Source organism: Podarcis erhardii, assembly GCF_964252035.2.
Source record: "Podarcis erhardii genome assembly, chromosome: 17".
Lineage (NCBI taxonomy): Eukaryota > Metazoa > Chordata > Lepidosauria > Squamata > Lacertidae > Podarcis > Podarcis erhardii.
Window position 1 is genome coordinate 35536086 of NC_138515.1, and position 10835 is coordinate 35546920.

The window sequence follows — 10835 nt, forward strand, 5'->3', positions numbered from 1 at the left end:
GGATGCGGTGTAGCGTAAACTGTGTTATTGAGGTAGGGGCAAAACCTTCTAATGTGTCCCTCTTCTTGACAATAAAAGCATCCGCTGGTGGTAGGTCCCCAGGGTCTATGGGGATTGGAAGACCCTCCTCCCCGTATTCCTTTTCCTCGGGCGAAACCCCTGCCCCTGTTGGGGTTTAACTCCATGCTGAGGGCAAGGACTCGTTCAACTTCAGACTTAGGATCTTTTTTCTTCCTCTCGTCCCGTGAATTATATACTGATTTAGCGATGGAGAGGATTTCGCTGATGCTCTTTCCATCGTACCCTATTTGCAAATTTAGGGCTTTCCTAATATCAGGGCAGGCTTGATCTTTAAAGAAGCCTTTCACTATTACTTCGTGCTGGGAGTTCTCTGGGTCTATCCCTCCCCAGGTCTTTATGGCGGACACCAATCTTGTATAATAATCAGACGGGTGTTCATTCGCCCCTTGTAGCACGGTTTGGACTTTCGTCCAATTGACGGTGCGTTGTCCAGCGGCCTTAATGCCGTCCAAAATGGCCTTTTTAAACAAATTTAGGCACCATATCCCATTTGTAGTGTTATAGTCCCATGTTGGTTCGGTGCGGAGGCATTGGGCCGTGAGTGCTTCTAACCCTGCTGGACGACCTGTCTGGTAATCTGGGAGTTCAATCGCTTCGCCAGCTTTGGCTAAAATATCCGCTTTCTCGGCCTCGTTGAAAAGCGCGTTCAAAAGAACGTGTACATCTGGCCAGGTCGGTTTATGGGTTGAAAATATCGCGCTAACCTGGCGGTGACATTTATCCGGGTCGTCTCTTAATGATGGCATTTGATTCGACCAAGTTACTAAATCTGCCGTATAGAATGGTTGGTGGGTATATACCATTCGGGGGGGTCCGTCTGGCTGTAACGGCGGGATCGGCAAAGCCCTTAAGGGCATCTGGACGGCTGTAGAGTCCGGTTGCCTTGACGTTGTTGGGGCCCCTTCAGGTCTGTCTAAGGGGTTTGAGCCTTCTAGAGTAGCATTTTGTATTTCTCTGGTTAAGGAATTGATGTTTTCTGAGATAGTGTTCTGTATTTCTCTTACTCGTGCTAAAGGGCTAGTGTTTTCTGCGGTAGCACCTTGTGCCTCCCTGGTTCTTGCCTGGGAGCTAAGATTTTCTGAGGTGGCACTCTGCATCCCTCTGGTCCGTTGTCTGGTCATTATTTGGTTCGCCCCCCCCCGTGCTCCTTGTTCCCCTGTCTCTTCGCTGCTATCGTTACCACCCTGGTCATTGTCCTGACCGTCGCTTGGGGCGGGTGGGGCGTTTTGCCTGTAGTAGAAGGGGATGAGTGCTTGTTCCACAGAATCGTCTATAGGGTGCCCTTCGTAAGGGGGGGGCAGAGACGGCCTTCCATGATTTAAGATAGGCAGTTGGTAGGTCGTAGCTCCCTTTGTAACTTGGAGCAATCCTCTGACTGTTTCAAAGGCGGCTAGGTATTCTAGTTGACGAGGTCTTTCTTCTATCAAATAGTTTCTTAGGTATTTCAGGCGACCTTCATTAAAAGAGCCTCCTGTTGGCCAGCGCAACTCAGGTTTCGCGTTGGCAGTCCCGGCAGGCCAGGTTTCTTTACATAGATCTTCTAATTTCTGCCTCGATAACAAGTTGTGCCCGGGAATAGACTTCCAATAAGAGATGACAAATTCAAGAGGGGAGTCGGGGTCTCTCTGGGATTCGGATGGCTTCCTTGAAGCCTTCCTCCCGGAGTGAGTCCGCTCATGCTTGGAAGCTTGGGTACCCATTTTGTTCACGCGTGTCTGGGTAAGAGAGGGAGAAGGGAGGTCGTTAGGGTTTACTTAGGGGTAAGAGGGTTTTCAATAAGGGATTTGAGAGCTCTTTTCTACTTATTCCTTATTTCCTTCCTTTCTTAATTTCAATTCCTGGGGTTCCTTTTCCACTCTGCCAAGTCCCGCCCAATCCTCCCTGGGCTATGCCTCCTGGCAACCTCCTACCTATCGTCAATCTCAGGAAGAGGGGCCCTACTGAACGCCCGCGCAGTGCGGTGCCAGATCGGGTGATCCCTTGATAGAGTTTCGAACGGAAAATCCCCCTTGCTTTCGGAAGCGGGCTCACGCACGATTCACGTGTTACGTGGCTCGACCGGTGCGGCTGGGATTGGTACAGACAGCAAGACCCCTTCCTGCCCCCTCCGTAAGGGCGCTCGGGAAGTTCGGAAAAGAATTCCAGCCCCTTGCTCTCAACTAGGATGTCCGTTGCGGGGAGTCGGCTATCTTTTCAAGCCGGGTCTCTCCGTCTTATTTTCGGACCCTAATTGGTGCGGCTGACTGGAGAGTTTGGGAGAAGAAGGAGATAGAGCTCAGAACCCCCCTTTGGGTCGAGCGGTGGTCCACGTTACCTCTCGCCGAACGGACCAAGAGAAGTAGGGTGAGAGAGATCGATAGAGAAGAGGGCAGAGAATTCAGTTGCCAGGAGATTCCAACCCCCTTATCCACCAGTGCACTGGGTTTCTCTACTATACTCACGAGTCTTCAACGTTGATCCCGGGATCGATGAATATGCCGGCCGGATTCCTTTTGCTCCCCGGCTGAACCCCTGGGGCGTTCGATTACCGCCCGGGAGATGGCCGGGGGTCCTAAGGATCTTCCCAGGCAAATGGCCTGGTGCCGGCTGAAGACTTCGGGGCCCCCGGTCAGCAACACGGGAGAACCGCCTGGCCCCACGTTGGGCGCCAAATGTTACGGCAAAAATCCAGGTGCGGAGTTACCCTTGCCACCCGGCTCGTCGGACGGAGTCCGCGGGTCCTAGCGGAGAAATGAGCTCAGCCGGAGACAGGAGCAATAAACGGAGATCCAAAGTTTATTGCGCAACAGGTTCAAAATGGCATTGAACCCCGATAATGGGGCGACATAAACTTTTAAAAGTTCCCTCCAAGTCCCAGAATACAGTGCAGAAGACGTCACGAATACATCACAGAAAGGTGGGGTTACACAGATCAGCACTTCAGTAATGTGGGTGGAGGTTTACACAGATCAGCATTTCAGTAATGTAGGGGTAGCATGGATCAGCAGTACCGTAACGTAGAGGTAGCATGGATCAGCAGTTCCGTAACGTAGGGGTAGCACGGATCAGCAGTTCCGTAATGTAGGGGTAGCAGAAAGAAAGAAATATGCATAAACGTTCCCTGAGTACAGGTGATGGCAAGACAATGGTGGAGATATGCATCGCCCATCACCTGGCATTGCCCGGAGGAAGGGCTTGACGGAATGATTGGATCAGATTAAGGTCTTCCTGAGTACGTGACCTGCCGCTCAGGGGATTATGGCAGTGAGGCGGCAACATGGAGTCCAGAGGGGAGAGGGTAGAATGATGTTAAAACGGAGAAAATCGGAGCTTTGGCTGATTTTATATCATTTTCCGAAGGTTTCGGCCGCCTCGCCGGCCAAGTGTATATTGTATATTGGAAACGGAAACAAATGGATACATTGTAACCTGTCTTTGACAGTTTTACGAGGTCGCTGGTTTCGGTTCCATTGTTCTCGCAGCGGGGAGCCGTCATCAGCTTGTCAGGGGGTTAAATGAGGCGTGCAAGAGCTCCCTGGGCTAGCTACTGCAGGGGAATGCACGCTCCTGATTGGCTGAGGCGCAGCCATTATAGTCAATGGAGGATGCAGTTCGAAACGGTCAACCCATAATAAAATAAGGCAAAGGAAAGGCATAGAAAAGAAGGGCTTATTCCGCCCGTATATGAAAGGAAGAATATCGTTTTATGGGGTCAAAGGGGTATAGTGTGGTGCTTGTGCAACAGTGTGGGGTTTCAGGAACTGGGCACCGTTAAGGTCATCGCCTCGGGCCCGCTTCGGAAAAGGGGGAGAACCAGAGAAAAGGTACCCCCCCCTCCTCTCCTTCCGTATCAAAAGCAAGGATGCCTCTTTTCTCCAGATTGCTCTGCGTCCCCAAAGTCTTGTGCTTGCGGTCCTCCAGAGCCCCTCTGAAGGAAGTATTCCAGCTGCAATCATTGACAGGGAAGCTCAGTTACTCATTATCTCCTTCGTATTTGGTCATTGGGCAGCACTGGGGAAAATATGTCCAGGAGGACGTGAGAACCTTCCTTTTTTCCATCTCTGCTCAGCATTTCTTTGCTCTGGGACTCTTTGTACTTTTGCCACTCCTTCTGCCTGCCTGAGTAACCAGATTAGACTCTCATAAAGAGCAACCGACTGGGGAAACCAAGGGGATGTGATTCTGGGTATAGAGCAATTTACTTATCAACAGGTATATTACTGGATGTTTATGAGGAAGCCTTTGGATTTCCAAGGCTGACTTGTACACCCACCTCCCCTTCCTTCTCATCTCTGCTTGGTTATGGGTACTTTCTCTGCCCAGCAGGTTGGGAAGTGTCTGCCTTGCAAGGAAGCAAGGAGAAGAGGACAGTCTGGAGAAGATCTGTACAGGTCATCTATGGTGTTCAGGAATAATAATAATAATAATAATAATAATAATAATAATAATAATAATTTATTATTTATACCCCCCCAATCTAGCTGGTTTCCCCAGCCACTCTGGGCGGCTTCCAGCAAAAACTAAAACACAGTAACGTATTAAACATTAAAAGCCTCCCTAAACAGGGCTGCCTTTAGAGGTCTTCTAAAAGTTTGGTAGATATTCTTCTCTTTGACATCTGGTAGGAGGGCGTTCCACAGGGCAGGTGCCACCACCGAGAAGGCCCTCTGCCTGGTTCCCTGTAACCTCGTTTCTCGCATCGAGGGAACCGTCAGAAGGCCCTTGGCACTGGACCTCAGTGTCCGGGCTTTGGGAAGCCCTTTTTGCTGGGGTGGGGTGGGGATCATGAGCCTACTGAATTCAGTGAGATCTCCACCACTGATTTCAGAAGGATTAGAAATACACTTCTAAAGTCAATTAAGGACAGGATCCTGGGATTGAGTTTATAATTATCTGCTCACTTGAATTATGTTGTAAGTGATTAGACCACGGTGAGGAACATTTTTTTTCCAGAGACCACATTCCTTCATGGGAAATCTTACAGGGGGGTCATACCGATGGAGGGAGGGAGCAAGCAAGATATCTTTGTACAGTTGGCTACATTCTCGGCATGCGAAAGTCAGAGGAGTCTGCACCTCTCCACACTCCGCCCCATCTTCCATTCAGTTAAGCAAGAGGCATCATCACATCAGAACCAATTCAAAGTGTTGGTGCTGACCTTTAAAGTCCTAAATGACCTCGGTCCAGTATACCTGAAGGAGCCTCTCCACCCCCATCATTCTGCCCGGACACTGAAGTCCTGCACTGAGGGCGTTCTAGCGGTTCCCTCGCTGCGAGAAGCGAGGTTACAGGGAACCAGGCAGAGGGCCTTCTCGGTGGTGGCACCTGCCCTGTGGAACGCCCCCCATCAGATCTCAACGAGAACAACGACTACCAGACTTTTAGAAGACATCTGAAGGCAGCCCTGTTTAGGGAAGCTTTTAATGTTTAATAGGTTATTGTATTTTAATATTTTGTTGGAAGCCGCCCAGAACGGCTGGGGAAGCCCAGCCCAATGGGTGGGGTATAAATATTATTATTATTATTATTATTATTATTATTATTATTATTATTAAGAAGTGCCTGCTGGCTCAGGTCAATGGCCATCTAATCCAGCATCCTGCTTTCACAGCAGCCAACCAGATGTCTGTGGGAATCCCAGAAGCAGGATCAGAGCACAAGAAGACCATCCTCCCCTCTTGGGATTTCCAGCAACTGGTGTTCAGAAGCATTACTGCCTCTGACCGGGAAGGCAAAGCAGAGCCATCACGGCTGGGAGACATCAATGGCCCTTTCCTCCAGGAAGTTTTCTGATGCTCTTTTAAAGCCACCTAGTTTGAGGACCCTCACTGTCTTCTGTAAAAGAGAGAAACTGAGCCTTTAATGCAGCGTTTCCCAAACTTGTGTCTCCAGCTGTTTTCGGACGACAACTCCCACCACCCCTAGCTAGCAGGACCAGTGGTCAGGGATGATGGGAATTGTAGTCCAAAAACAGGAGACCCAAGTTTGGGAAATTCTGCTTTAGTGTCATCAACACATTCCTGTGAAATACTCTGCTAAGAGAGGTCCAGACTTAGTGCCTTCTGGCTAACTTTTAAAGGCCTGCTGAAAACTTTTTGATTCTACCAGGCCTGTGCAGGGAATTAAGAGCATATCTCCCACAGCGGTTTAGTGATGCTTGTTTTTAAATTGTTTTTATTTTTTTATGCTCTCTTTGTATGGTTTCATTTATTCAATGTTGTAAATCACTTCGATGTTTTGCCATTTAGCGGTATAGATGCACCTTTGTAAACATATAAGGAATGAATGAATGAATCCAATTCAGCGCAAACAAGTGTAAAGTGATGCACATCAGGACACACACACACACAGTGGTACCTTGGTTCTCAAATTTAATCCGTTCTGGGAGTCCGTTTGACTCCCAGAACCGTTCAAAAACCAAAGCACAGCTTCCAATTGGCTGCGTTGGACTTTCGGCTTCCAAAAAACATTTGCAAATCGGAACACTTACTTCAGGGTTTGTGGCATCCTGGAGCCGATTTGCCCAGAAGCCAAGTCTTTAAACAACCAAGCCTTTCAACAACCAATATATATATAATCTTAATTTCACCTATATCAGGGTCTGGTCCAAAAATGGGGTTTTTTGTGGGGTGGAGGAGATGTTCCCAAAAAACATTAGCTCAACAACTTTGTCCTGATTTTCACTTTGGGGAATATGGCAACCCTACCGATACTCTACTGGGAGTCTGAACTGGCAGTGAGTGACCAGGAATGAGGCCTTGGGGCCATAGTGATTGATCCCGATCCTGCGAGCAGCTACGGTAGAAGTTGAGTTCCCTCTTAGGAAGGGAAAATAAAACTGTGGGTCTCATAATGCGTTCACATGAATCTACGGTGCGAGCAAACCTGAAATCTCACGCTGGAGCTGAGTAGAAATCACTAGGACTCAGGGATAGCTCCACATTAATGTCAGCCTGCAGCCGCCTTATATAAAGCAATGAGACGTGGATTGCCCTGACAGTGTACACTCGGTTCCTTCTTTGTCTGCTGAGATTGGGAAGAAACTCAATACCGAAGTTAAGCAAAGTTTCCTTTGCTCGGATTCACATTTCATGTGCTCGGAGTTCGGCACACGATCCCCTGGAAGGTACCGTGATACCGTGAATCTGGTATCAGCTCTGCGCTTGTCACCTGCCTCCGGTTGCAGCTCTGAGCAGGCGGCAGCAGCCTGCTGGATGATAACAAGCCCAGATAGGCCTTGGCTTTGTGTTCCTCTGAGGAGGTCAGTCCCGGTATCTGTTACTTGCCAGCTCAGTGCACAGCCAGGGCCAGGCTGGGGCTGGGCGGGGGAGAGCATGCTTCACGCAGGAGGCCAAGTCATCTGATCCATAATTGATTTATTCTTCTAAAATGTACTCTTGCGGCATGTCAATGAACAGCTTGACGGAGGTAAGGAAAAGAACAGAGGCCTTTGTCCACCTAGCAGGAACAAAGGGCTGCCTATGAGCTTGTGGGCGAGAGTCTGACCCAGCAGAGATCAGCTGCCCTTGGCTTCCTGCTCTGCAATTATTCAAGGCTCAGCACCAGGCAAAAAGACGGAAGGATTCCAAAATGCTCTGGGTCTCAGAGATGCGTGGGCCAATTCCCAGTGAAGATACAGTGGAACCTCGGTTCCGGAACACCTCCGTTGTCGTACGTTTCAGTTCTCAAAGGCCAAAGACCCGGAAGTAAATGCTTCCGTTTTAAATGTTTTTCGGAACCCCAATGTGCAATGCAGCTTCTACTGGGTGCAAGCAGCTCTTGCAACCAATGGGAAGCCGTGCCTCGGTTTTCGAAAGTTTCAGAAGCCAAACAGGCTTCCAGAACGGATTTCGTTTGAGAACAGAGGTACCACTGTATACAGAAAGTTTCTTCTCATGATTCTGTGATTCCTTTGAGCTTTTCCTCACTTTTCCCCACATCTTAACTTATAGCCTTTTGGGGAGATATTGGGAATGCTATTTGAAAAATTTCTTTTGACAGTCATCCCTAGGTTTCTTCTAAGTTACAGCTTCTCCCATAGATCTGTAGATGCTACATGTATGTAAATGCCATACACATGGAGGCAAAATGACGCCCACACCACTCCCCCCCCCCCCGATCAGTCATAACTCTCTAACCAGTTAGCAAGCAAATACAGCTATTGAAAGGTATTGGTGCTTGCAAAAGAAAAAGAAAAAACACACCTCACTATTTATTTAGAGGTTTTTGACTCATGCTATTCAAGGCAATAAACCATTTTAAAAGCACGATTTCATATAAAAACAGGCATAAAACATAACCTTTTTTAAATCTGCAAAAGGAAGTTGGAAGAGAACTCAAGGCAGTTTTGGAAATCCAGCCCTAAATTGCTTAGTAATTCAAGATAGCTAATGGATGCAACAGATGGGGTCAGATTCCAAGAAAGGGGGGGGGGGGGAGAGAGATCGGCCTACTGTAAGTGGGCAACTATAAAGTCCAAAAGGACAGGAGGGTTTGTTTGCACTTAACCTTGAATTAGATAGCACTTGGCTAATAGCAGGGCCTGCCTGAGCTCACCCCTCCTTAACTCAAAGGAGGTCTGGGCAGGAAGAATTCACCTAGAGCAGCTGGCACCTGTCAAGGGGCCCAATGTGCGCCGAGACATGGAAAGCGGTGTGATGTGGAGTGGAGAAGCCCACCTCCTGCTGATGAGCGAGTAAGGGTGAGGAGAGACAGCAGCGTGTTGCTACCTTCACTGGCCAGGGCCGGCCCACCCATGAGGCGAGGTGAGGCAACTGCCTCAGGCGGCAGGATCTGCAGGGGCAGCAGTTCCGGCCTCCAAGAGGCTGTTGCTGTGGTGGCAACAGCTGCTGCGGCATACCTGAGGCCAGATCTGCTGCTTCCATGCCACCTCTGCAGCGGCCTCTTGGCAAACAGAAGTCACCGCTAGTTGCCTCCCATCTCTAGGGATGAAATGGCGGGGGCTGCCCTCTGGGGTCTCCTGAGCTCTGCCCCCACCTGATGCGGTTCAGAGCAGAGCTGTTCCCCACCCTGCCCACAAGAACCTTTGATTCCCACTTGAACCATCAGGTAAAGTTGGTTCGATTCCCCCCATTCCTGCTTGTTCTCAGTGGAAGTCTCCACTCAGCCCTTCCTTCTCTGGCTGGGGCGGGTGCCATTTTGTAATTTGCCTCACGTGCCAGAATGTCTTGGGCTGGTCCTGGCATTAAAGGTAAAGGTACCCCTGACCGTTAGGGTCCAGTTGCAGATGCCTCTAGGGTTGCGGTGCTCATCTCGCTCTATAGGCCGAGGGAGCCGGTGTTTGTCCGCAGACAGCTTCTGGGTCATGTGACCAGCATGACTAAGCCACTTCTGGTGAACCAGAGCAGCGCACGGAACGCCGTTTACCTTCCTGCCGGAGTGGTATCTATTTATCTACTTGCACTTTGATGTGCTTTTGAACTGCTAGGTGGGCAGGAGCAGGGACTGAGCAACGGGAGCTCACCCCGTTGCGGGGATTCGAATCGCCGACCTTCTGATCGGCGTGTTTGCAGTTCCAGTTTGCGAACTATTTTTGGAAGCCAAACATCCAATGGGGCTTCCAATTGGCCGCAGGAGCTTCCTGCAGCCAATCAGAAGCCACGTTTTGGTTTCTGAATGTTTTGGAAGTTGAATGGACTTCCATAACGGATTCTGCTTGACTTCCAAGGTATGACTGAATGTTTTGATGAACACACGGTTCAGGACCTCCTGTTTAAGGCTCTGCAGCAAGAGCCATGTAGCAGCATGGGTTACTCTTCCTTGTGAGCGCCACATACCTGCCCCCCCAAACACAGCTGGGATGGAAATCTCAGACCGGGGGGGACCTTTGTACTCTAGCCAGGCTGTGGCCTCTTCAAGTGCTGTGATAATACCTCTCTCCCTTGCCAGGATGCACAATGGAGAGATAAGGACGAAGGGGGTGGAGGAACCTCTGGAAGTTTGCCCAGAGGGAATGCAGCCTGCTGTAAAAAGCGGAAAGTCAAATCCAATTTGCCGCCTGCTTCTCCTGGCTCTGGCCCTCTCACAATCAGCATGCATTGCGGTTCTCAGGATGAAGAGAGATTGCCTACCCATGCCATACATGGAAACAAAACCTCTGAATGCTCTACAGGGGAGAAGGAAGGGGTTTCAGGAAAGTGAGCAGAGGGAAGTTTCCCCTTTCTCCTTCCAAATCCTCCACACAGTGCAACCTGGGGGCACTATTCTTCTCTCTGCCACACCAACCCCCCCCCCCAATTAATCAACTGGGAATTACAACACAACTCTGTTTTTTTCCCCTTCTCAATGTCCTGTGAACTCACAGATCTGCTGGGCCATTTTGGAGAATTCTTTTCTGCTTTAATATTACAAACTAATCTACTTCTGCTCAGTTTCCAAGCTGTGCAGGAACCACCGTCTTATTTTTTTGTGTGCCCTGGTTTCACTCCAAACCAGAGCCCAAGTTTGGCATTTGCAAGGGTATCCTTAGCATCTAAGAGGAGCGAGTCACTGATCCCTATCTTAGCATGTGAGTAAGGGAAATCTCATGGGCGTGGGCCAATCTGCACTCTTCCTATCCGTCTACATTCTTCCCAATCCCTGCTTTTTCTCCTGGCTCATTTCGATGTGCCCCGTCAATGAGGAAAAGGGGACACGGAAGGCAGAAGAGCCAACCTCACCAGGATTTTCTAGAGAGCAGGGCGGCAGCAGCTCAAGGAACACCTCCAGGCTAAAAGAAAGGCAAAACAGGGGACAGACTTTACCTAGACAGACAT

General features: G+C 49.4%; 1 protein-coding gene across 1 annotated transcript in view; it reads left to right on the plus strand.

Annotated features, from left to right (window-relative positions):
• Nucleotides 1-10835, plus strand: part of NDUFA1 (NADH:ubiquinone oxidoreductase subunit A1) — a 62138-nt gene that overhangs the window by 14480 nt on the left and 36823 nt on the right. The gene's annotated exons all lie outside the window — the stretch shown is intronic.